At 41.5% G+C, this 22,303-nt stretch overlaps 1 long non-coding RNA gene across 1 annotated transcript; it reads left to right on the forward strand.

Moving 5' to 3' along the window:
* Positions 1-1,428: 1,428 nt before the first annotated feature.
* LOC114012912 (uncharacterized) lies at positions 1,429-5,920 on the forward strand. The gene is made up of 3 exons (XR_008746748.1): positions 1,429-1,475; positions 2,302-2,364; positions 5,909-5,920. It is a non-coding gene; the product is annotated as an uncharacterized LOC114012912 (long non-coding RNA).
* The last annotated feature ends 16,383 nt before the right edge of the window (positions 5,921-22,303 follow it).

Genomic DNA, 22,303 nt, shown 5'->3' on the forward strand with positions numbered 1-22,303 from the left:
ATAGAAATAGAAAATATTTTGCTTTCAACTAGTAGAAGGTTTGTAAATATATAATAATAAGAAAAAATTACTAGAACTTTTTTCTTCCCCCTTTCCTGTTTATTAATAGTCATTAATGCTGTTTCTCTGGAGAGGAGTTTAATTTTTGTACTACTGGTACTGGTGATATCTAGAGCTAAGTGGTGGGAAAGCTTAAAAAAAGATGTCACATTTCTTTTTCATAGGTGTTTTGTTGGTTTTTTTTTCAGATGGTCTGCTACGATGTTCTGCATGCCTAACTTTGAGATACTGAAACCCAGCAAAAAGAAGTTTTACTGACCATTTTTTTTTCTTTTTTCAAAAACTTGTTTTCTCATCAGTGTCACAACATGGTCAATTTTTGAGATTTCGTCAGATATATGTATGGCAATGAGACTTTTTTGTTACTGAAGCCTCAGTTTATACAATCATGTCATTACATGGAGGCTTGCATTTCAGGAGAAAAAAGTTGTGTGTGGACACAGGACCTAGAAACTACACTCTGACTTTAGACTTTACATAAAAGCAACCTCAGCTGTGCTTCAAAAGAAAATAGCTTGGTTTTCCAGCCAGTCTCATTAGGGGGGAGGGAGGTCATAATTTTTAAGTTCCTGAGGCTGTCAAAGCTCAAGCTAATATCAGGATGCATTGCTGTTAACTTCCTCATTAGTCTTGTATTACCCTAGGTCTGGGAACTGCTTACAGGAATTGATGCTTTCAGCTTGTGGTAGAAATTGAAGCTGCTTTCATTTGGCATATCTCCTTAGGAACCAAAATAGAAACAGCTCCCCGAGGAGGGATGAGGAGGCAGAGTGTGCTGCTGCCCCCAGAGCCTTTCACAATCCGACTGCAAACACCCTGGGGGAGCAGCCGCCCTCCCGTGCACCTGGATGGGAAGGAGAGAAGGTGTCCCTGCACTTCGGAGCCAGCCAGCTTTCCCTCTTCTTCTTTCTGCCACATGTATGCAGTTCAGCTGCTCGCTGCAGTTTCCGTACATGAGTGCAGCCATAGAGTGGTCACACAGTTCTGCTGGTCCACGACATTATTTCACGGTCGTTAAAAGTTGTTGCTTTTGTATTAACATTTTACACTAGATTTTTAAGGGGGCAAAACAACCTGTTTCTTTACAGTGAAATCGAAGGCTCAGATCTTTAACTGCATGCTATGACCCCTCAGGGAGAATGACAGGGGTAGAGAGGCAGCCACAGGTCTCCAACAGGGTCATACTTGTGTGTAGGAAGGCTGTGCCCCGGTCCCAGCCGTGCCAGAGTACTCTGCCTGAGCAACATATCTCCTTCATCACACCGTACTTGTAAAACAGCTATAATAACTTCTGCACACCTGTCTACGCCATGCAGAATTGTGGACTGTCGCGGCTGCAGAGCATTACTAATATGTCAAGACCCATATAAATAAATGTCAGGCCGAGCTACCTGGGGACTCTCCTTGCAAGTCAGGTGAGTACAACATGGCCTTGAGGCTTTTCCCTGTGTCATCTTGTGAGACCCTCTCCTTTTCCAAAGAGCAGGAAAGTCCGCTGTTCTCTTGATCCTTTCAACATTTTCTTCTTTCAGACAGTCTCAGTTTGGTTTGGTCTGTTCATGCTCTAACTTTAAGCCTTCAGCCAGTCCCCGACTGTCTCCTGTACTGAAAAAGCACCATGCATCACTAATATATTGTTTTCAATATGGCTCATTTTACATGTACATTACGCCATAACGAACAGTTAATAATAGCTAACAGTCATATATAGAATTCACATGAGTGGTTAAAAACAGATGCCCTCCAGCCCCCATATTTGGGCGCTAGGAGTGCTTACCTCTATGAATTGTATGAAAAGCAGGAACAGCTGTAGCAAAGTCAGCACCATTCTGCCAATGCCTTCTAGTGTCACCTGTGAGAGAGTCAGCAGCCTTCTGCAGGGGTCCTCACACCTTTTAACCAGGGGGCCGGCGCGCGGATGCAGTGGCAGGCAGTCATCTGCGGCTGCTTGGTTTCCCCCCCCCAATCCCCGGCGGGGGGGGCAGGGGGGTCTGTAAATACCGGGGGCCGGACTGGGGACCCTGGGGGGCCGTATCCAGCCCACGGGCTGTAGTTTGAAGACCCCTGATATAAGGTCACTCCAGTCAAAGACTAGCTGAAAGGCCAAGCAGAAGCACCACAGAAGTCATCTAGTGTTGCCTTCCCTGCCTCTTGGCAGCATTCAGGAAAGAGACAGTTCACCTTTGGCTAGATTCTTCTCCCTTCTGATGTGGTAATCTCTTTGGATCTGCTTATTTTTAGTCTAGGCAGATGTTGAGGAGGAATCTGTGATGAATTCACTCTTCATCTGAGTGAGCTTTCCAGGTATGTTCCCTTTGATGTTTATGCAGAGGGTGAGACTCTCATGGCTGGAAAAATGTCGCTACGTTTTCTGTGTATATAGTGCATCCATCAAAAGATGTGAAGAAGGCATTGAAATGCTGGTGGACTTCCTGGCTAGAGTAGACATAGAAGAGCAACACAGACCTATCTGCATCCATGAGATCTGCATAAAAATACCAAGTCGTTCCAGCCATTCTGAAAAAACAAAACAAATGTACAATGTGTAACACTATTCACAGTCACAGCCTTAAAGCTCTCTGCCATGACGATGACAGCAATGAATATCATGCTAAAATTTAACAACTTGGAAAGAATAATCAACCCATGCTTACAAAACAGTGACATGAAAACTCCCTAAAAATATTTGGCATCGTGGCTGTAGCCATCCCTTATCTAGAGGGGTAGCTGCGTTCCAGCAGCCCCAGGGCTGATATGCCCCTCGTTCCCACCTAAGTAGCTGATGAAATAACTGAACTGTGTAGCACTGAGTAGCATTCTGTAGAAGGCTGCCTGAATTTGACCATAAGGTCTATCACTATGAAACAAGGTCTTAGGAGACAGTCTTTCAAAGAGCCCTGTGCTTCAGCACCATGGCATGCACAGAAGAATGAAACATACATAGACAGAGCTGATTAAAGAGGTGACCACTCTTGACAGTTTTCCAGGACCCCAAGTCAACAGGGCACTTCTTGGGCTGGTTTATCAAAGAGGTATCCAGCAGGCAGCTGGAAAGAGGGAGCAGCCCATATTCCCAACATTTGCCCAGGATCTCTGTGGATCTGACACCACCTGTGGAGCAAAGCTGTTGTGTTTGCAAACAGCCCGTCAATAGAGATGCTGCCAGATGAAAAATCTTTGCTGACCGTCCCACACGTTGTACTGGACATGCTCATTGCCAGCTCTCTCATGTAGATATTTCAACACTACTAATGTAGACATTCCAACATGTCGATGTCCTTACACCACCAGTGCTGCCCAAGCCCATTTTCTGGGTGATATCCAGAGCTGTCCAGAGGGCCAGTGCCACCTTCTTGTGTCCTTCAAGACCCACTTGAATCTTTTTTCAAGTATTTTGGGGAACATGGGACTGGATGGGTTTATCTGGATTTTCAGGTCAACACCCCTGCAGTTGTGGACAGCATGCTATCAGTTTAATGAAAAATGCCCAGGATAGCTTCCTCCATGCGACTCCTCAGGTCATTCCCCATCCCACTATAACAAACTCAGTCTGTGCACCATCCAAGAAAAGCAAGGCTGGAAATGGCACATATTCCTTACAACTGATGCTCATTTGGAAGAAGCTGATTGTCCACATGATCAAGCAGAGCCCTGGGCAGAGCAGATTGTGCAGCCCCCGGTGTCCAACACTGCACTGGCCAGTGCTGGTGTAGGGGAGAGGGGCTCCCACCTCCCACCACAGTACTTCCATTACTGATTTCTAACTATTTCAGCATAAAAATGTATTTGTTTGTTTCTGATTTGCTGAGATGATTTCTTGATACAAACAAAGTGCTGTATCTTAAGGTATCTGCTTTTTAAAGGTGTCTTTAATTACATAAGGTTCCCGAGAAATTAAAAGTAACAATTTAAGTAAGATGTGATTGGTTGTTTCTAGGAATAAAAATTATGGCTTTTGACATTTCTTTCATGTTTCCTCCTTTTCAGTGGAGATTCTGCTGTTACCTTGTTCCACTGGAGATTCTTTCTGAGTTTTGAATTCCTCCCTCTGCCTCTCCCCCTCCTCATGGACCGTTTTTCTGTTTTCTACCAAAAACGCAAGCAGCAGTGAAGTTTCACAGGATATACCCAACCAGACCTGAATGAATTCTTGATAGCCCACATGCACAGGGGCAGACTTTCTCCACATGCAATGATACTTCTTTGCAAGTTCTTCAGAGTCACAATAAAATGATGCTATATGGGACATGCTGACAGGCTCATATGTCTGATTAGTTCTTTGGCTAAGAACTTCCCCTTTTCAGGACATTCAAGAGCCCTTGGTCCATGAATGCCTTTGGTTCCCTGCATCTCCAAGGTGCTATCTGTATACCTACAGCTGCTGCTCTAAGTGCTCACATAAAACCTCTGCTAGACTGAGTGCAAGTCAAAGCAGCCCCTGAGCAGGCTTAACTCATTCAGCAGCGTGCTGGGGAACAGCTCTCAATGTTTCTTTTTACAGCTTGGCTTTTCCTGCACTCAGTCTATACAGTCTGCAACTTTCACGTATCCCCCTGGCTCCATGTGGACCATGACTTGATTGACCACTGATCCATGCAGACCTCCTGGAAATAGCCTTCAATCCTATGTGCTTAGAGAAAAAGACATCTAAAAGAAGCCACAGGTTCCTGGGCTGTGAGAGGACACACAGGGAGAAAGAGTCCACTACAGAAAGAGCCCATCCTTGTGCAAAAGCCTGTCCCACCTCACAGCCAGGGATGTGGGAGGAGACATGGCTTTACATGAGGTGAACAACCCCTGCCCCAGGGCCCTTTAGAGTCCCTGGCTTTGCACGTCTCCACACATTGTCCCCACGTGCAGCCACAAGTGTCAGCAGTAGCAGAGGGTCCTCCAGCCTTGGTTATACTTTGGAGCTACATTTCTTAATTGTTTCTTAAGTTCATCTTAGGCAAATACCATTTGAGCATAATTTTATTTTCACAGGGGACAGATTAAACCAATAATAATTATAATGACACATATTAGGTACAGCTGTTCTATTTTGTTCCCCTAAGCAGGCCTGCAGCGTTGTTTTCTAATGGAAGCCCTGATCCTACAAATCTGAGTAAATTTTAGACATGGTAATATTTCCTTTGGAGCTGGTTGAAGCTGCACAAATGTGCAAAGCTGAGCCTTACTACAAGTATTTTCAGGATTGAGCCCATAGTTTGAATGCCCCGGTTTAGCTTAGTTTTTCCCCATACTTCAGAAAAAAAGAAATTACCAAACATTACCACAAACAGGGCCAAGGAATCCCCTGTTACTTTTCCTGACCAAATTTTGATGAATATGTAATGGTAGTCATGGCAGTAAAATGGCCTTTCTCACTTTGGAAATACTCTTGCAAAAGTCTGTTTATCATTGTTTGTGTCTTGTCTTAATGTTGTACAAATCTGAAAGGCTCTGTGTTTTAAAATTTAACAGGAATGAAGTTTTGGAGTTTTTTTCCCTAAAACTAGAACCCAGTAGGTTACCTAAAATACAGAAACAAACATGAGGTAACTTCCCAGTCAATCTCCTTAATATGTAGCTGAACATGGTGAATTTATATGCTGTGGAGTAAGTGGCAGACTCCTCTCCCTTTTTCCATTTATATGTATAATACATAAAAAGTAACAGAACCCAAAATAAGAAAATGGAAATGAAGAGAAACTGAGGGCTACCACAGGAACCTATAGGAAATTCTTTATCTCCTTACAATTAAATGTATTTCCATTAATAAATATGATATAACTTAAAGTATTAAAAGTATTTTTAAATAGTCTGAGTTTCTGCACATCTAAATGCCTTTTTTTTTTTCATGCAACAGGAATAATAATTGCTTCACAAAGGAGCTGTGACATTGGACTTTATAAATCATGCAGAGGTCCTCACACAGCACGTATAATATAAAACATTCTACAGTAAGTGATTAATCTTTACTTTAATCAAGCCTGAAGACTAAATAATTTAAGTTTCTAATAGCTCAAGAAATTTTCAGGATGTTCCATAGACATTTCAGGACATGACCCTCAGCTGGATAGCAGAGCTGTAGCTCACTGAGTCTTGTCTAGTGGTTGATGATGACTTCTATTATTTTTCCACATTTGTGATTTTTTAACTCAATTTTCATATTTTCCTGTCATTGCATTGTTTTCTTTTTGTTAGCTTCTGCCTCCTCTGACTATGATGGAAAAAAGCAGTGAGCTATTGTGGGCACTGACAAATGGGGACGGGGGGAGGCAAATTAATTCTGCACAGGGCATTTGGCACTCTCCGAATTTTGCAGATTTGTCTTTCCCACTTCACAACATTCCCACTTAACAACATTAAAACCTATTTGCATTTAATATAGGGGGAAAGCAGAGGAGAAAGTGAAGCAGATCGTGCTGTGACCTTAATAGATAGCGAAAAGGAAAAGGAAAAAACCAGTATTTCAATGCTTGATGTAGCTGGAGGCCAAAGCCTCTGGCTGTTGTTACAAGAACAGTGTTAAAAATATTATTAACAGGAGATGAGACAGATGATGGAACTGGGAAGAACAATTAAAGGGAAAATGACCATTCCTCTATTAGACTTAGTCACATACAGGCACAGAATGGTTAGTGTCGCAGTTCTACAGCTGAACAGCAAGAAACTAGCTGTTGGATCACTGTGGGTACATCAACAGCAAAACAAAAAAAAGTGGCTAAATAGCGCAAAATATACTGTGAAAACAGGAAGATCATGTAGGTGGAACCATATGGCATAAGCTTCTACAGTAACTATAGAACATTCCTCTTCCGAGAATGAAGAAATAGAGCTTGATATAGAAATGTTTTCCCATGCATTCAAAGTACTTGCTTAATATAGAACCTAGAGGGAATCAAACTTGAGATTGTTGCTGGTATCTGTATCTTTGATGGAGGTTTTTGGGCCACAGTCATTGAGGAGCATGAGCAGGGATGAAAAATCAATGATAAGTAGATGAACTATGTGCCCAACTAGAATAAATGCAAAGGAAAACCATCTTGTTGGGCTAATGGGACCAAACTCTGGTTTTTCTGCTCATTTTCTCCTGAAACATAGCATAACTTTCTGGAGGAGAAATTGTATAAAAATTGATCTCTTTTCTTCTTTCTTTGTCAGGAGAGGCTAGGGAGGCAGCAATTCCATGCCATTTTATTTGGGGAGGAGTCCTGAAACAGTCAGCTTGCAATAGAGAGGACAGGAGAAGACTTAAGAAGGGTATGTATGTTGGGTGAGAAAACACAGATGGTCACAGGCAAGAATGGAGAAGCATGAACCCTGTGAAACTCTGTGAAGATACTGTGTGGAGGTTTCCTGGAGTATTGGGGTTGCAAAGCCTAGGATGTAGCCCTGAGGAGATACGATGCAGAAATTATTTTCTGCTGGTTTGAGTGCTTTCAACATTGAAGTCCTGATTTTGGGTGTTAGTTGAGGTGGAACAAACTGAATCCCTGTGTGGTGGCAAGGAAATGCTTGGGAAACTCACCTTGGGCAAGAGAGAGGGTTCGATTCATGAAGGACATGCAGGAAGGAGAAGGGTGAGACAGGACAGCAGCTCAAAAAAGCAAGGATCGGGATAGAGTAAAAGAAAAAAGGGAATGATAAGAAATCGGATAACATTGTTACTGTAATTTCATTTTGGACTTTCATTTCCTAGAAGGGACAGAGGAGATAATTTACACTGAACTGCCTCAGTAATAGGTAACTGGGACACTGGCCTCAGGCTGGCAATGGGTTAAAGGATTGGAGAGCTTTAACGGGGAATGCCAATGTTGGTACAAGTGGTGTGTAGGCTAGAAAATGGATTGAAGTAGCAGAATACACAAAGTTTCACAAATCTAGGCTTCAGTTGTGGAAAAAAGAAGCTACATAGACTTAATGATGCTGGTATTGGAAGAGACAGCTGCAGAAGGAGAAGGAAAGTGGACAGCCCAGTCAAAGACTATTCCATCCAAGGGCATGTCAAGAGCATCATCCTGCTTAAGTGATTCAGACATTTGACTCAGGAAACTGCACAGATGTGTCCTCTTCAGACACATCTCCCAGATTTTTCCTCAGGGACATCTGGATACCAATATCTTGTGGTTAGCTGGACAACCTGTGCTATGTTGTCTGGATGCAACCAGTCCCTGATGGCAATATTCCCAGCTAAAGCAATGATATTTTTCATTTACCAGTGGTGCAGACCTAGCAGACATATCAGACCATAACTGTTTTCTCTCTTTTTTTTTTTTAATTTTTTTTGTGTGTGTGTATGTGTTGTTAATCACCAGACAGTGATTTTACCTTAAACAAGCATGACAAAGCAAGAAGGTAGCAGAAGCACATTGTAGGAGCTGTGGCACAAATGCATTTGAGCTGTACCAGACATCCATGTTCCTTTTAACCAAAGTTATTCCTGCAACAGCAAGGAAAGGAAAACTAGATGAAGCCCTGGGCTTACACAGCAAGCCTTTCAGCAGACTAGTTCTTACGGAACTGCTGCCTTCAGCAAGGCCCAGGAATCTCAGGGAAAGCAAACATTTACCGTCTTCTAATATTTCTTAGATCTGAATCTTCCCTAAATTTCAGTTTTCTGCTGGGGAGACCAAGACCCCCAGTGGGCTTTTCTGTCCCTCTTCCTGGCCACAAAGATTGCTCAGTGAGTGTGGAAAGAAAGATAAAGGTGGCTGATGACTCCAGCTGGGACAGACTAAGTCAGTTTGCAGTCTCAACACTGTTGGCTCAAAGGACGCTGTTCCTCTGTACAAATATAATGTTGCCAAGCAGTCAAATATGGGAGAAATCTATGACTTTCTGCAAAGAAAAATGAAATCTAACTGCAAACAAATTATTTTTTTCACTCTAATGGTTGAAAATGCTGCTATTTTCTACAGATAGGAGGAATTTGTCCTCGGAGTACCACGGTGAGGCTATAGAGAAACACCTGCCCTCCCAGTGCCAAGGGAAATGTTGCACTCAGAGCATCCTCTGGCTATGTAAAATACCATGTGGCCCAGAAGAGAGAATGTTTGAGTGAGCACCTCATGGCACAGCACCATTAAAGACTGTATAAGGGCCAAGGAGACTTTTGCCTGGGGCATTTTTTAATAAGAGACAAGGGATGTGATCACCCAGCCCCTCTGTAAAATCAAATTCCTGTTAAGCATGTTGGGTGTGATGGATCTAGCAGAGGCAGGCCTTTGCACTTGTGTCAGTCATGCAGGCTCCCCATGCGGTCACTGGAGTGAAGACCCGCTGCTGCTCAGCTCGGCTCGGGAAGCATGCTTTGGACAAGCCAGGTGAGTCATGCTCAGAAGAGCCCGCTTACCTCCTGTGGCTCTAATGGGAGCTGACGGTGACTTGCTCAGATGCAGAGGTCTCCCCCATGAGCCCACCAGGTCAGGTGAGACAAAGCGTGCCACTGAGTCTTCTGATCTCCTTTGGTTTTGGGCATTGGAGAGTGCAGCTCTGTGAAAGGCTGGACCCTGGGCAGAAAAGCAGACACACGTCTAAACGTGCCTGTAGGCCAGCCTGGGCATTTGTGGTTACTCCTGACAGGACTGTAGATCCCTGTTTGCTAAGTGCAGCTCTGTGAAGCATTGCAAGCAGGGGAAAGCAAAAGCATGTGGGAGGTTTGTACCAGAGAAAATGAAACAACTTTCTTTCGAAACCTGGTTGTCATAGAACAGAAAGCAGTTATCTCCAGTGTTTGGAAAGCAGAGTTTCTTCCTAATAAACACTTAGGATCGTGTTCATTCCCTGCTTAATAGAGTCTGTGTGAGACTGCAGACTTAATTGTAATAATAGTCTTTTGAAATGACATATATTTTCCTGCTCCATGATCTCTAACACCTATTGAGACTATCAGAGACTTAGAACATAACCAAATACTTAGAACATAACCAAACACAGCTGACATTTTCCATGAAGTGGAAACTGGAAACATCTGATGATTTGCAAAAGTTCATTTCAGATTTTTTTTAAAATTATTTTCTACTAGTTAACTTAATGTGATTTTTCAGTTTTATCCTCATTATTTGTAGTATTTCCCAATGTGCAATTAGTGATAGCATGTCATTACTTAATTGAAGTATTGTATTATTCTAACTATCTTTAAAAATCATACAGGGCAAGTGTTATTTGCCATGCTTAAAAGTTTGATCTTTTCTATTTCAAAGTGTCTCCTGCTTGTGATTTTTGATGAAGGCATAAATGCCATTAAATTGTATAAAAATAATAAAATTGAACTTAAAGATTAAATTCCTTCAAAACTGAATAATGAAATTCTGAAAACATTTTTTTCATTGTGAAAGTGATAAACCAATAGCTTTATATCAGATGTTATGAAAACCTAGGGTTTTTTCAACTAAGTTTAGATTTTTAAGAAAACTGCACTTTCAAACAGTACAAAAAGCAAGACTGGGAATAAATTCACACTTGTCTAGTATAGAACGCTCTTCTCCAGGGTAGTTTTCATACAAATTTTGTTCAAACATATAGACCTTTGATCTAGAGCTCTCCTTTCAGAGACAGACTTGTAATTCCCACTAACCCTAAGGGATATGTGCACGCCATTGCATGCATAAATCTCAAGAAAGATTTGGGCCTAAAGTTTTAACAAAAGAAAATGATCAGATAGCCAGATAAATTACGGTGATGGAAGATGTGACTAGGCAGGGATGGCTAAATTAATTCAAATTGCTACATGTTTGCCATAGGCAAACACATACCACAGGTTAACTCTGAAACTTGCTGCAACACTAGTTTTTAGTGTGTTATAATTCTTTTTAGCTAAAGCTACTGAGAGAAAAACTGTTCTACAAATAAAATATGCATTGATACTATTATTTTATAAGCATAAATATTGAATTCATTACTTATTTTGATACAGCATACAATGAACCAGTGTAAAACACATCAGTATTTAGATAAACAAAATTATCCAAAAGTTGGTGTTGTCTTAATCTGGAGGGTGGCACCTGGGTGTGCAGAAAAACTAAGAGAATTTGAACTTTCACACATCACCTTAATGAAGAAAAAGAACCATCAAGTGGGGCTAAATGAGCCCTACAAAAGTGGTGTCCAAGTGGTGGGCAAGGCGAAGGAGAGTCAAGATAGCCCAGTGGAGCTCCTGCATCTTTCAGATGTCACCTCCTGGCTTTAGTGAATGCCACGAGAAGAAAAGGAGGAGGAGGGAGAGGAGAGCATCAAGGTCTGGGCACTACCTGGGACTCCCGTTGTCACCCCTGTGCAAAATCAGCTTTTTCGTTCCTGGGGATTGTGACTCCATGGAAAATGTACGAGCCCCCACTACAGCTCTGGCATTCAGACCTGGAATCCTCTCTCCCCAGATGAGATAACATCTGCTGCTGCTGCTGCTGCTGCTGTTAGATTATATTAGTCAAGCAGTTCAAGTGGTAGCAGGCTGTGCAGGAGTAGAGAAAGTTCAAGTTTAAAGGCAGCTGTCGATGCATGACTGAACAGGGTGGGAGGGAGAATTGTTACAGCTGCATATAATGGCATTTATTTCTAGGGGGGGGGGGTAAGGATTGGGGTTTTTTCACTTAAATAAAACCTTAGAAAATAATTACTGTCTGCAGTCAGTGCAGTGTGCTAAAAGGGAGCCAGTTGAGGAGCTTTTCTGGGGCAAAGAGGCCCCAACAAGAAACACCACAGACTGATTGTGGCCAGGAATCTTGCAAGTGTGTCAAAGCTGTCTCTTTCTCTGCACCACATTTCACGTCTGCAAGCTTACAGTGAAGAGCGTAAAAAAGCGCTCTGACAGCACATAAAACCCCCAAAGTTACACCCACCTCCCACAGAGCAGAGGCCAACTCCACCACCCTGTCCCCATTCCATGTGTGAGACAATTTGTATTCATCCAGATGCTGGGGAAGTTACGTTTCCAAGACATCTAGCATGTGGACTCAAGAGGTTCTGGATGGCCTGTATGATCCTAAGGGTGGGGGAAATGCAAACCCCTGAGCACTGCTGTAGGCACCTGGTCCCTGTAAAACAGAGAAAGCAAAGCAGGACCGTAAGGGCAATCATTCAGCATCCAGGTGTTTCAGGGACCAAGCACCTGGCTGGCCCCCACCATTTAGCGTGGGCATCACAGGCATCAGCAAGGTGTTGCAGCCACCTCCTGTATTTCACTGAGAAGATTTTGCATATTACCCCAGCACCCAAAGCCAGACATTTGAGTGCTCTGCAAAATGACCCCCCTGCCCCAAACCTGGGCCTCGTGGCAAGTCTGCGGCATCTCTTCCTTGGAGTATTTGGCTGATGCCCAGTTTTTGTGGGGTCTGAGGTTTTTTTTGGTGTGTGTTTGGTTTTTTCTGAAAGGCTAAGTCAACACAACAATTCAGTGAAAAATACAGGGATGGCTAATTTTTAATGGAAGAAATGTGCAGAATGTAGAGCAATATACAGCAAGAGACAGCTCAAAACAGAAGGGTCTAGGATTCTTTTTCTACCAAAAATGATTGTCTTTCTCCTTGACTTCTCATGGTGTTCTGGGGTGTGTGTGGGAAGGATATGAAGGTCTTTGTTATTGCAACCTTCCCTATGTGTGGAAATTGTGATACACACAGGCACCAATCCTCCTCTCACCAGCATAAAACACACAATAAATCTGCTGATTTTGAGCAAGCTGGTTAGATTTACCCAGCTGCCCCTGCCCTGCACCACCCCATTGTCCCTGCAGTGCCCTGAGGAGCTGGGTGAAGTGTTCGGCCAAGGGCAGGAGTAGGGGAAAACTGAGGGGGCTCAGTGTTGCTGTGTTACGAAGTGACAGATAGAGCCAGCCAGGCAGTGCCCCGGCCCTGTGCACGATGATATTCATTTCACACAGCCCCTGCCTGTTCCAGCTGGAATGATAGGAGATGCAAACTTTGACTTCTGCTTTTGAAAGAGATATTGTTTGATGGAAGTGTGTGGGTGGTGGGTAACACAAGCAGCTAAGTGTCAGCACAAGAAGCAAACATTCTCCTTCCACCCCTCCCTGATGTAGTTTTTGATGTAATGAGCATTGCTCCCAATTTTCCTTCCAAATAGGCATTGCACCCGTCCCCATGGCAACTGCCATGCTCAAAAGATGTCCTGTCAGGAGCCATGAAAGGCCCAGAGACATTTGTATTAGACGGTCACAACCGCGCTAGCTAATGCTTAACAAATACACTACGAGGCTGCATGCGTCAAAATGAAGAGCGCAAACATTTGTGTTTCATTAAACAGAAATTAATAAGATTCAAATAGGAAGAAACCAAACTGGACTGGTTTTTTTGTGTGTATACAGCTGTGTTATGAAGTAATACAGGGAACGTTAGTATGAATAATGATTGCACATGTGCATTCAATTTATTTCTTCTACTTCTTGTATGGTCTCCTTTAACCCTTTTTCTCTATAGGTTTTTCAGAAATCAAACACAGGTTTAACAGCTGGGCAAGACAGGGATTTCAACTGTTCCTTTCACACTACCGAGGACCAATAGCACTTCTTTATTTAAAGGCACTCTGGGTCATTGGGAAGTTGTGCTTTTGAAAAATGTTCACGTACTTGATGATTGAGCACATGAATGTGGTGGTCTGATTTTTACCAGGGAAAACAAGCACTCTGGTCGCTAAACAAGGCAAGTCGTATCCTGAACCGCCGTGCATCCTCCTACCTTCCTCAGCTACAGGCAAGTGGAGCTGATTTATCCCAGCTGAGGCTCTGGCCTCAGGTCCAGGCACTAAAAAGAAAAAAAAACAATAAGGGATCTTATTTCCAGCTCAGCTGAAAATCAAAAGTGAAAGTTCAGGAAGACAGTAGAGCCTCCTCCCACGACAGCCCCTCTCCTGGCTTCCCGTCACCCAACATAATTTAGAGCAGTTCCTTCCACCCGCTGCTGCAAGGCAACAACAAAGGTGGACTGTGTTACCCAGCCTGACAATGACAGTCTGTACTCGGCATTACAGACCACAAAAGGCTATGGTAGCTTTGCTTTCTCTGGTCAGCTTAACCTCACTCCTTTTCTTCCAAGAAGCACGGGGGGGAAGGAAAATTGGCCAGGGGCCTGGCTCAGCAGCAGGCCCGGGCCAGCCGCCCAGTGCATGTGTGTGTACCAACGCCTGGGCTGCCTCTGCCTTCGCTGCTCATAACTCTTCTACACTTATCATTTTCCTGTTTTAACCTTCTAGCTGCACAGGCAGCAGAAACAATCATCCCAGAGTCCCTGTTTCCATCACATGAGGCTTTTATTCCTACAGTGCCTAGTTCTGCAACAGTTTGAATGCTTAAATATGTGTGCCAGGACTCTTACCTCCTCTCTCCCTTCCCCCTTTCTCCTCACACTCCCATCCCTTTCTTTTCATCTGTGAAATTCCTGTTATCTCCCCAAACCTCCATTTTTCAGGCTGAACTGAATAAGACCCTTATCCCAGGCCCGGCAAGTGGGAAGGGAGGCAGCAAATGGAAAACATTTCTCTTTCTAGATGTAACTGCAAAATGGAATTTGCTATTCCATGAGTATGCACGTCCAGACCTGGACTTTTGTAGGAAAGCCAACTTTTACTTAATCCTTTGGATTAAGATAGCTATTCTTCAGGCAAAGTTTCACCATGCCACACTCCCATATTCCTGTCCTTCATTTTCCCAGGCCTTCAGGACAGGACAACAACTGAAGGAGACTAACAGTCTTCCCCAAACGAAACCACTGTGTTCAAACACAAATGAGCTCTGGGCAGTCGTGGATGACTACAAAAATGCCCTGGCTTGAGCTCACCCCTGCTGTTGCATCTCTTGTGTGTGCACCATGCAGTCCCACGAGATGATGGGCCCTTTCCACCCACATGGAGCACCTTCCACCTTCCTGAAGACCTCCACGCTCTAAAGACACCCAGCCCTGGAGCAAGACAGGAACTTTTGTCCACAGCACATGTTTTGAATTGGAAAATGCCTATTTGCTGAAACCAAAATCTTTCTTACAACTAAGTCCTTATCAGCAAAACTTCTGCTCAGAAGCCCCTGACCAAGCTTGACTCCAAAGAGAAAGGAGAAAAATCCCATAGAAGCATCTCTTGGGGCAGCCACTCAGTCGGGGTTTCAGAGACTCAGCTCAAGTCCTGGCCCCAAACCCTGAGAAAGGAGTTTAAGCAGTGTCTGCGCCCTTCTGGGTTTGTGCTTCAAGAAATCATCAGCTATTCCAGAGTGTATTAATCAGGTAGTAAAGTCTGTCTCTCCCTCTGAATACTTATGAAAAAAAATGGTTTTGCAATGCACTGGAATAAGGATTTGTTGTTTGTTTTTTTTTAAAAAGAACTTTTTAGTGAAACAGAATTCTCAGTTTATCCCCTTTATTTCCTTTCTTTATCCAGCAGCTTCAAGGAGAACAAACCAATATTCAGTACTCCCATAGGGGGTTCAATTTTCCTCCTGATTAGCTTACATACATAATAATATGCGTTACGAACAATTCTTGCCATATTCATGAGCTAAAGTCACAACAATGGATGTCCCTTTTAATGCCAAGCCTTTTAGAAATAGTCCATATTTCCCAGTCCATATCCATATAAAAGATTCCAGGGTTTCGTGATCTGGTGTTTGACATACCACACACATTTGCTCGGCTCAGGCCATTGTTTTAGTGAAGCCTTGGAGTCCTTGCAATCTCCAAGCCTGCGTTTTTGAATGATGTTGCTGGGCCAAAATCAGGCCTCAATTTTTGTGTTTGACACTCCTCAGTTGGACAATATGATAAATGACAGGAGGCATCAGCATTTGGGAAATGTGGTCTATGTGCCTCTTCAGCAACGTGAGCTACCATAAGCTTGTCAGACTCATTCTTTCCTCTCTGCAATCTTTCCCTATAATGTTTGAAAGAAGCCTGAAGTTTAAACTTTAAATTTTAATTAAAGAAGCAGAGACAGGTGACCCAGAAGGAATACAGAGATACTGTCTGAGCATGTAGGACCAGGGTTAGGAAAGCCAGAGCCCACCTGAAGGGTGATGAGGAAAGGCTTGCACAGGTATTACCTACCAGCAGCAAAAGGAAGACCAGGGAAAATGTGGGCCCACTCCTGCATGGAGTGGGAGAGCTGGTGACAAAGGACATGGAAAAAGAAGAAAACTTAAATTTCTCCTTCTCCTTGTCTTTACTGGTAAAATCTGCCTTGAAGGCCCCTGTGAATCCCAGGGCCCTGTGACTGGTGGGAAAGACTGGAGCAAGGAAGAACTTCCATTGGTGGAGAAGGATCTGTTTAGGGAACGTTTAAACAAAATTAATGCACCCAACCCCATGGGACCTGGCAAGATCCATCCATGAGCGATGAGGGAGCTATCAGATGTCATTGCAAGGCTACGCCTGATGATCTTTGAAAAGTCATGGGGATTACAGGAGGCTCCTTAGGACCAGAGGAAAGCAAACGTCACTCCTGCCTTCAAGAAGGGCATGAAAGAGGATCCAGGGAACTACAAGCTAGTCAGCCTCAACACAATCACTGGGAAAGTGATAGAACAAATCCTCCTGGAAATTATTTCCAAATATATTAAGGACAATACAGTGACTGGGAGTAGTCAGCATGGACTTATTAAGGGGAGAACATGCCTGAGCAACCCGACAGCCTTCTGGAGGAGTCAGGCACCTGAAGTGGGGCTTAGGCAGGGTACAGATACCAAACACAAAATGGCCTTTTTGCCATTTTCTTTCTTGAGATTGCTCCATAAGAAAGATGGCAAAGTCCCTGGGAGGCCTCTGACCTCCCTCATTTCTGAGCAAACTTATTTTTATGAGCAGATAATTAGTGTCCAAAATATCTGTAGTCAAGGCTGAACAACCTGAATTGATAAAAGTCAAACTCCAGAAAAGGTATAACCTTATGTGTATTAGCCAAAAATTCTACCCTTGTTTCCTTGAAATCTGTATTTTATTTAGTTAGTCTACATGAATATGTGGCTATGCCTGCAGTGTGAAAATTTTGGTAACAGTCTTTTTAACAATGCCCTGGACTGAATATTCTCCTTTGTATCAGTGAAATTTCTGATAATTAATTTTGACACCCTGTATTAAAATAAAAATAAAGAGCTCTTACTGAGCTTCTTGAGCCAAAAACGTAGCATAACAATCAGAGAAGCTTGAAAATTTTCCAGAAGACAGTTTTTCTGTCAGAAAAGGATGGTCGATTTGACAAAACGGAAATGTTTCACAAGTGTTTTACTGAAATGTAGGCATTTAATTGTAAATATAACTTAATTTTAGCTTTATTGAGCTGTCCATAAATAATTCCATTCTGTCCTACACCATGAAAACTCCTGAGTTTTGAGTTAAAATGCTGAATCTCTGAATGACAGATGTGGAGAAGGTAAATAAGGACCCCTCTTTCACCCAGGACAAGAACCTTCACACAAGAAGATGCTAAAAGTTCAGGGGACAAATCTTGTGAGTACTACTACCTACAAAGACAGCAACCCCAGCACATGACTCCTTGAAGACTACAAGAATATTCTGGTGAAGAATCACCATTTGTTTGCTGTTTGATGTTTGGTAAAAGATTCCTGGTGCAGGTCAAAATGCGTCTTTGATCTTGTATTCCCAGGGAGGCAGGAAGTGGTGTTTCTGATCAACCGCAAAATTTTGTTCCCACCTGAGTTATTTTCTGCCTGTTTGCTCTATCCTTATCTTTTTCAGGAAAAAAAACAAACAACCAAACCAAAACAATAAACAAACCACAAACAAATCAAAACCAAAACCAACCAAAATCAAACCTGATATTCAGAGGGGGTTATTACAAAGGAATAATTTTTTTAGAGAAAAAACCCAACCTTGATTAAATTTCAAATATAGGATATACTGAAAAGGTGTTAAGGAGAAAATTACGAATCATAGGAGAAAAACTTCAGTCAAACTCCTTTAAAGCAGGCAGTAACAGGACTAAACACTCTTTTTTCTTTTTCAGGTTTTCTTTGTCCAAAATTCACTTAGTTATTTCTGCAGTGTACCCTGCCCTATGTAACATCACAAACAGATGCCATTCTATAACTAAGCATAACTTAACAGACCTGGATTTCTGCTCTTAAGTCTGTAATCTGGAAGAATTCAGGTCAGGTGTACCCTGAGCTTTTGGAAGAAGGATTTCATCTGTTTTCCTCAGGGGACCAAGAGAGGCCAGAAGCATGAAAATTACTTAGCTGGGGTCAAAATCTAGTTTGGAGATGTCATCTTTAATTTTTAATGTCCTTGGCTTTTCCTATTGGCATGAGAACCACAATGTTTTATTAATTTAGAAAGTTTATTTCTTAATATTTTAATGTAAAACTTAAAAAAAGCAACATGATTAATAATTCTGGGACTAAGTATGAAAATTGTTAGAAGGAATATTTACAGTTTATTGAAACATTTTCTAACTACCATGTGAAGATATATATTTACTAGCCCTTTAAAACCATGATTATTTTTCCAGGAGACTGGAAGGTCTTTTAAGATCTGTTACAATCCAATACGAAATACTTGTTCAGGGAGAATTCATATCACAAAGTATTGAGCTATTTATCTTTATGTGATGCATGGCATGTATATGCAGTGAGTTTGCAAGTTTTAGGCTGTCATGAATGTTTCTTGAGAAACAGCCTTGGACGGAAGTAATTTTTCTAAATTAAATAAATATGTTGTTTCTGATTTTCAAAAATACCCAAGGGAACTAGCTCATATTCTAGATCAATGGCCTGCAAAATTTCACTTTGAAATATAATGACATTTTTTACTTAGTGAAGCACAAAATATCTCTGGGAACAAAGAAACTCTCTGCACAGGATCTGATCCCCTGGACTTTACCCTCTCCAGGCAAATTCTCCCATTGACTTTAAGAGCGCTGGTTATCTGAGCTTTCCTGTCCGCTGAGTATCAGGATGGACCACTAAGCACGGGTGTCTATACAATCAATGTTATTTTGTAAATAAAGAACATAACTGATACCTTCCAGGATATTTGAACTTCTAAAAAGAAATGAGGGTTGGAAGTTTTCTGAAGAAAAAGAAAATTCCAACCCTCTAACGGATAAGGATTTTTGAGGGTCAAATTCTGAATAATTTTAGACATGATCCCCAAATAATTTTCTGCATTGTCAGTTTGTATAAATTGTGTTCAAGGCTCCCGGTTAGGAAGCACGGGAAGCACGGGGTAGGAAATTAAGCCCTTTGAAGGCTCTGGCCTCTCTGAAGACAGCAATTCAAATTGTGCCGGAGGCTCTGTGTGCAGCAAACCACCATAGACACAAATTAAAGCTGCACGAGATTGTTGCTGGGTCCATTTCAAACATGCTAAAGCCTTTGGGAATCGACAGAGAGGGTGCCACAGAGATACAGTTTTAAATGAGCTCTTAGGGATAATGGCTTCATTATAGAAGGGGGACAAGAGCATTTCAGGACTTCTATCTCCCTGATACCACGGAGCATTAGAAATGCCAGGGCACAGATGTGCGCATGGAGAGCAAAAGCAGCCCTGAACAAATTCAACTGTCATTTAAAACCATGCAATATCAGTGAGGAACCAAAGGCGAAATTGGCTCCAGGGTGTTTATGACTTCGCTGTTTGCTTGCAGTTATACATTGCTTTGGCTTAGATTTCTCTGCAAGCAGGGCTTTGTCTTGCATAAGATACGCTTCTTGTTAGCTTTGGCAAGAGCTACACAACTATGTCTCCTCTCAGTTCTCTGCCAAAAAGGTAAAATGGATGTGCAGGAAGATTTGGGTCCCCTCCACAAAGTGTTATCTATAGAAATAGTCAGAGTCATACAGATATGCCCAATTAGATCATCAGAACGGATTTCCCAGGATAAAATAGGCCATGTGTTGGGGTTTTTTTGTTGTTTGGTTTGGTTTGGGTTGGGTTGGGTTGGGTTTTTTGTTTTGTTTTGTTTTTTAAATCAAGTTTCCATATCATGTTGTCTACCTGGAGTTTCTCTGAATCACAGCCTTCCATATAGACATCTAGTCTTGAGGTGAAAACTTTTGGGCCAATAACTTAAATTACTTTGGCTTTCCAAAACATTTGTTTTATTTCTCTTGTGAGTTTGTTTCACTTTTATTCTCCATTGCTCATCACAGCAGTTTTCTCCACACCACTCCAGAGCAGTGTCTTGTGATGAAAGTACTTGTGGTATATTCAAGTTACCTATTCTTTCTCTTTTTGATCAGGTCTTTAAGTCTTGCATTGTGCAGATATTTTTTTTTCCCAGAATTGGAATATTTTTCCTGGCTCCTTTTTTGTATCTTCTTCAGTTTTTCAACATCTTTTTATAAATATGGCACGACCAGAACTGTACATAATGTTCCAACATCTGTGTCCCTGCAGCTATGTACAAATGTAAAATTATATCCATATTTCCACTGGTTGCTCCCCTCTTTTTACATTTAGGGCTTGTATTAGCTGCAGCATTGCAGTCAGAACTCTAATGCAACTTCTTGCTCATGAGTCCCAAGTCCTTCTCAGAGGCACTGCTTTCACGAGCCCTGGATTCTGTGGACATCCTTGCCTTCCTTGGTCCTACATGCAGATTTCTGGGGTTTGCCTGTGTTAAAACACACGCTCTTTGTATGTCAAGTCCATATAATTTTGTCCATGTGCCCAGCCCTCACCATCACGTACCACTCTACCAGGTTTCATGTCAGTAAGACATTTTCAGTAGAAATTTATATTCCCCTCTAGATTACCAACAGAAATACAGACTAGCATCATCACCACTACTAATTCACACAGTATCGTAAACATTTGCATTATCATGTGATTTCCCTCTGAAAATGCTATTTAGGATCTGCCAATTATTCAGTTCTTCACTTACTGCAGAATTCCTTCACAGATTTTGCATTTATTTTGAAATGCTGCATAGATACATGGTTTGATATGAAACCAAGTAGCATTCAGTAAATATTTTATATCTATATGGTACCTTTCATCAATGAGCCATGATCAGACAATGAAACCCATTTGTTTAACATGTTTTATTTTTCATTAAACCATCCTGACTGACAATATTTTCACACCTGTTATTTCCTTATTACAGTTGAATGAAAAGTTTCTTTAAAACTTTAAAATTTTCTCACTGAAAAATACAGATTTAAATAGCCCAATGTATTTTCTGAAATCATGTTAATTTTCTCAAATTATTTCAGCTGAAAACAAGTGTATCTATATATGTATGAGTACAAGAAGAAGGTGGAAAAAAGTTTAAAAGAATTGGGTTAATGTTTTTAAAATTCTGAATTTTTATTTTTTTTAAATTTGTTTGAATTTTTCAACTGAAATATTTAATTTCAAAATTTGCTTCAGCTTCATTGTAAGAATGCTTTGTACTTGAATACCAAATACAATATTTCTTTTTGGCTCAAATCAATTTTGTCAATCTACTGTATTTTTTAAATAAATTCTCATCAATTTAGAACAATTTGAAGAATGGAGTTGAAAATGGATTAGGAAAGACTTCTATTCACACATCTGCTTCATTTATTGATGAATGCCATTTCATTTTCTCCATTTTTTTCCTAAAATGTTTGTGAGATGAGAGAACCTCCCATTACTTTTGTTTATGATTATGTATTGGCTTTCATGAATCCTGGCACAAAGTCAGCATCTCCTCAGTTATCTGAAATTATCCTGATACACAAAAAATCTCTTAAGCATCTCTTAAATATAAAGCCAATATGCCAAAGGTCCCCTCAGATATATCTTCTGCTGGAGCAGGTGATTTTTAATAGCCTCTGCAGGTAAACTGTTTTGTAGAAGTTGTGTGAGCAGCGTGCCTTCTTCCAGTGCTTGTGAAGTGTCTCATGGAATGATTTATTTCAAACATCACTGGCTATGTCTTTATTAGAAATTTTGCCACCTCTAAACACTGAAATTCCTATAGTACTCATAGGGCTTTTTATCTTTCGTGATCCATCTATACAATTCTACAATAGAAAGACAGGTATTTAATAACCTATTTATTTTTTTATGTCTTTACTTTCCTTATTGCGTTTCCACTTTGCCATACTTTGTCTCTCATCATCTTTTTCCTTCACATCTTATATATTGTCACTATTGTGATTTTATTCCTAGCTACCTTTCTTCTTCCCTTTCTTGTCTGTGGAATTGAAATGTTTTAGTCCATGCAGTAAATGTCTTCTAAAAGGCTTTATTTCTCACTATGCTTTTTTTCTGGCTTTTCTTTCTGATTTGTGAAGTCTGTAAGAACCTGTCTCCACACATGGTTAAAATTGTCC

Source organism: Falco peregrinus, chromosome 4, assembly GCF_023634155.1.
Source record: "Falco peregrinus isolate bFalPer1 chromosome 4, bFalPer1.pri, whole genome shotgun sequence".
Classification (NCBI taxonomy): domain Eukaryota; kingdom Metazoa; phylum Chordata; class Aves; order Falconiformes; family Falconidae; genus Falco; species Falco peregrinus.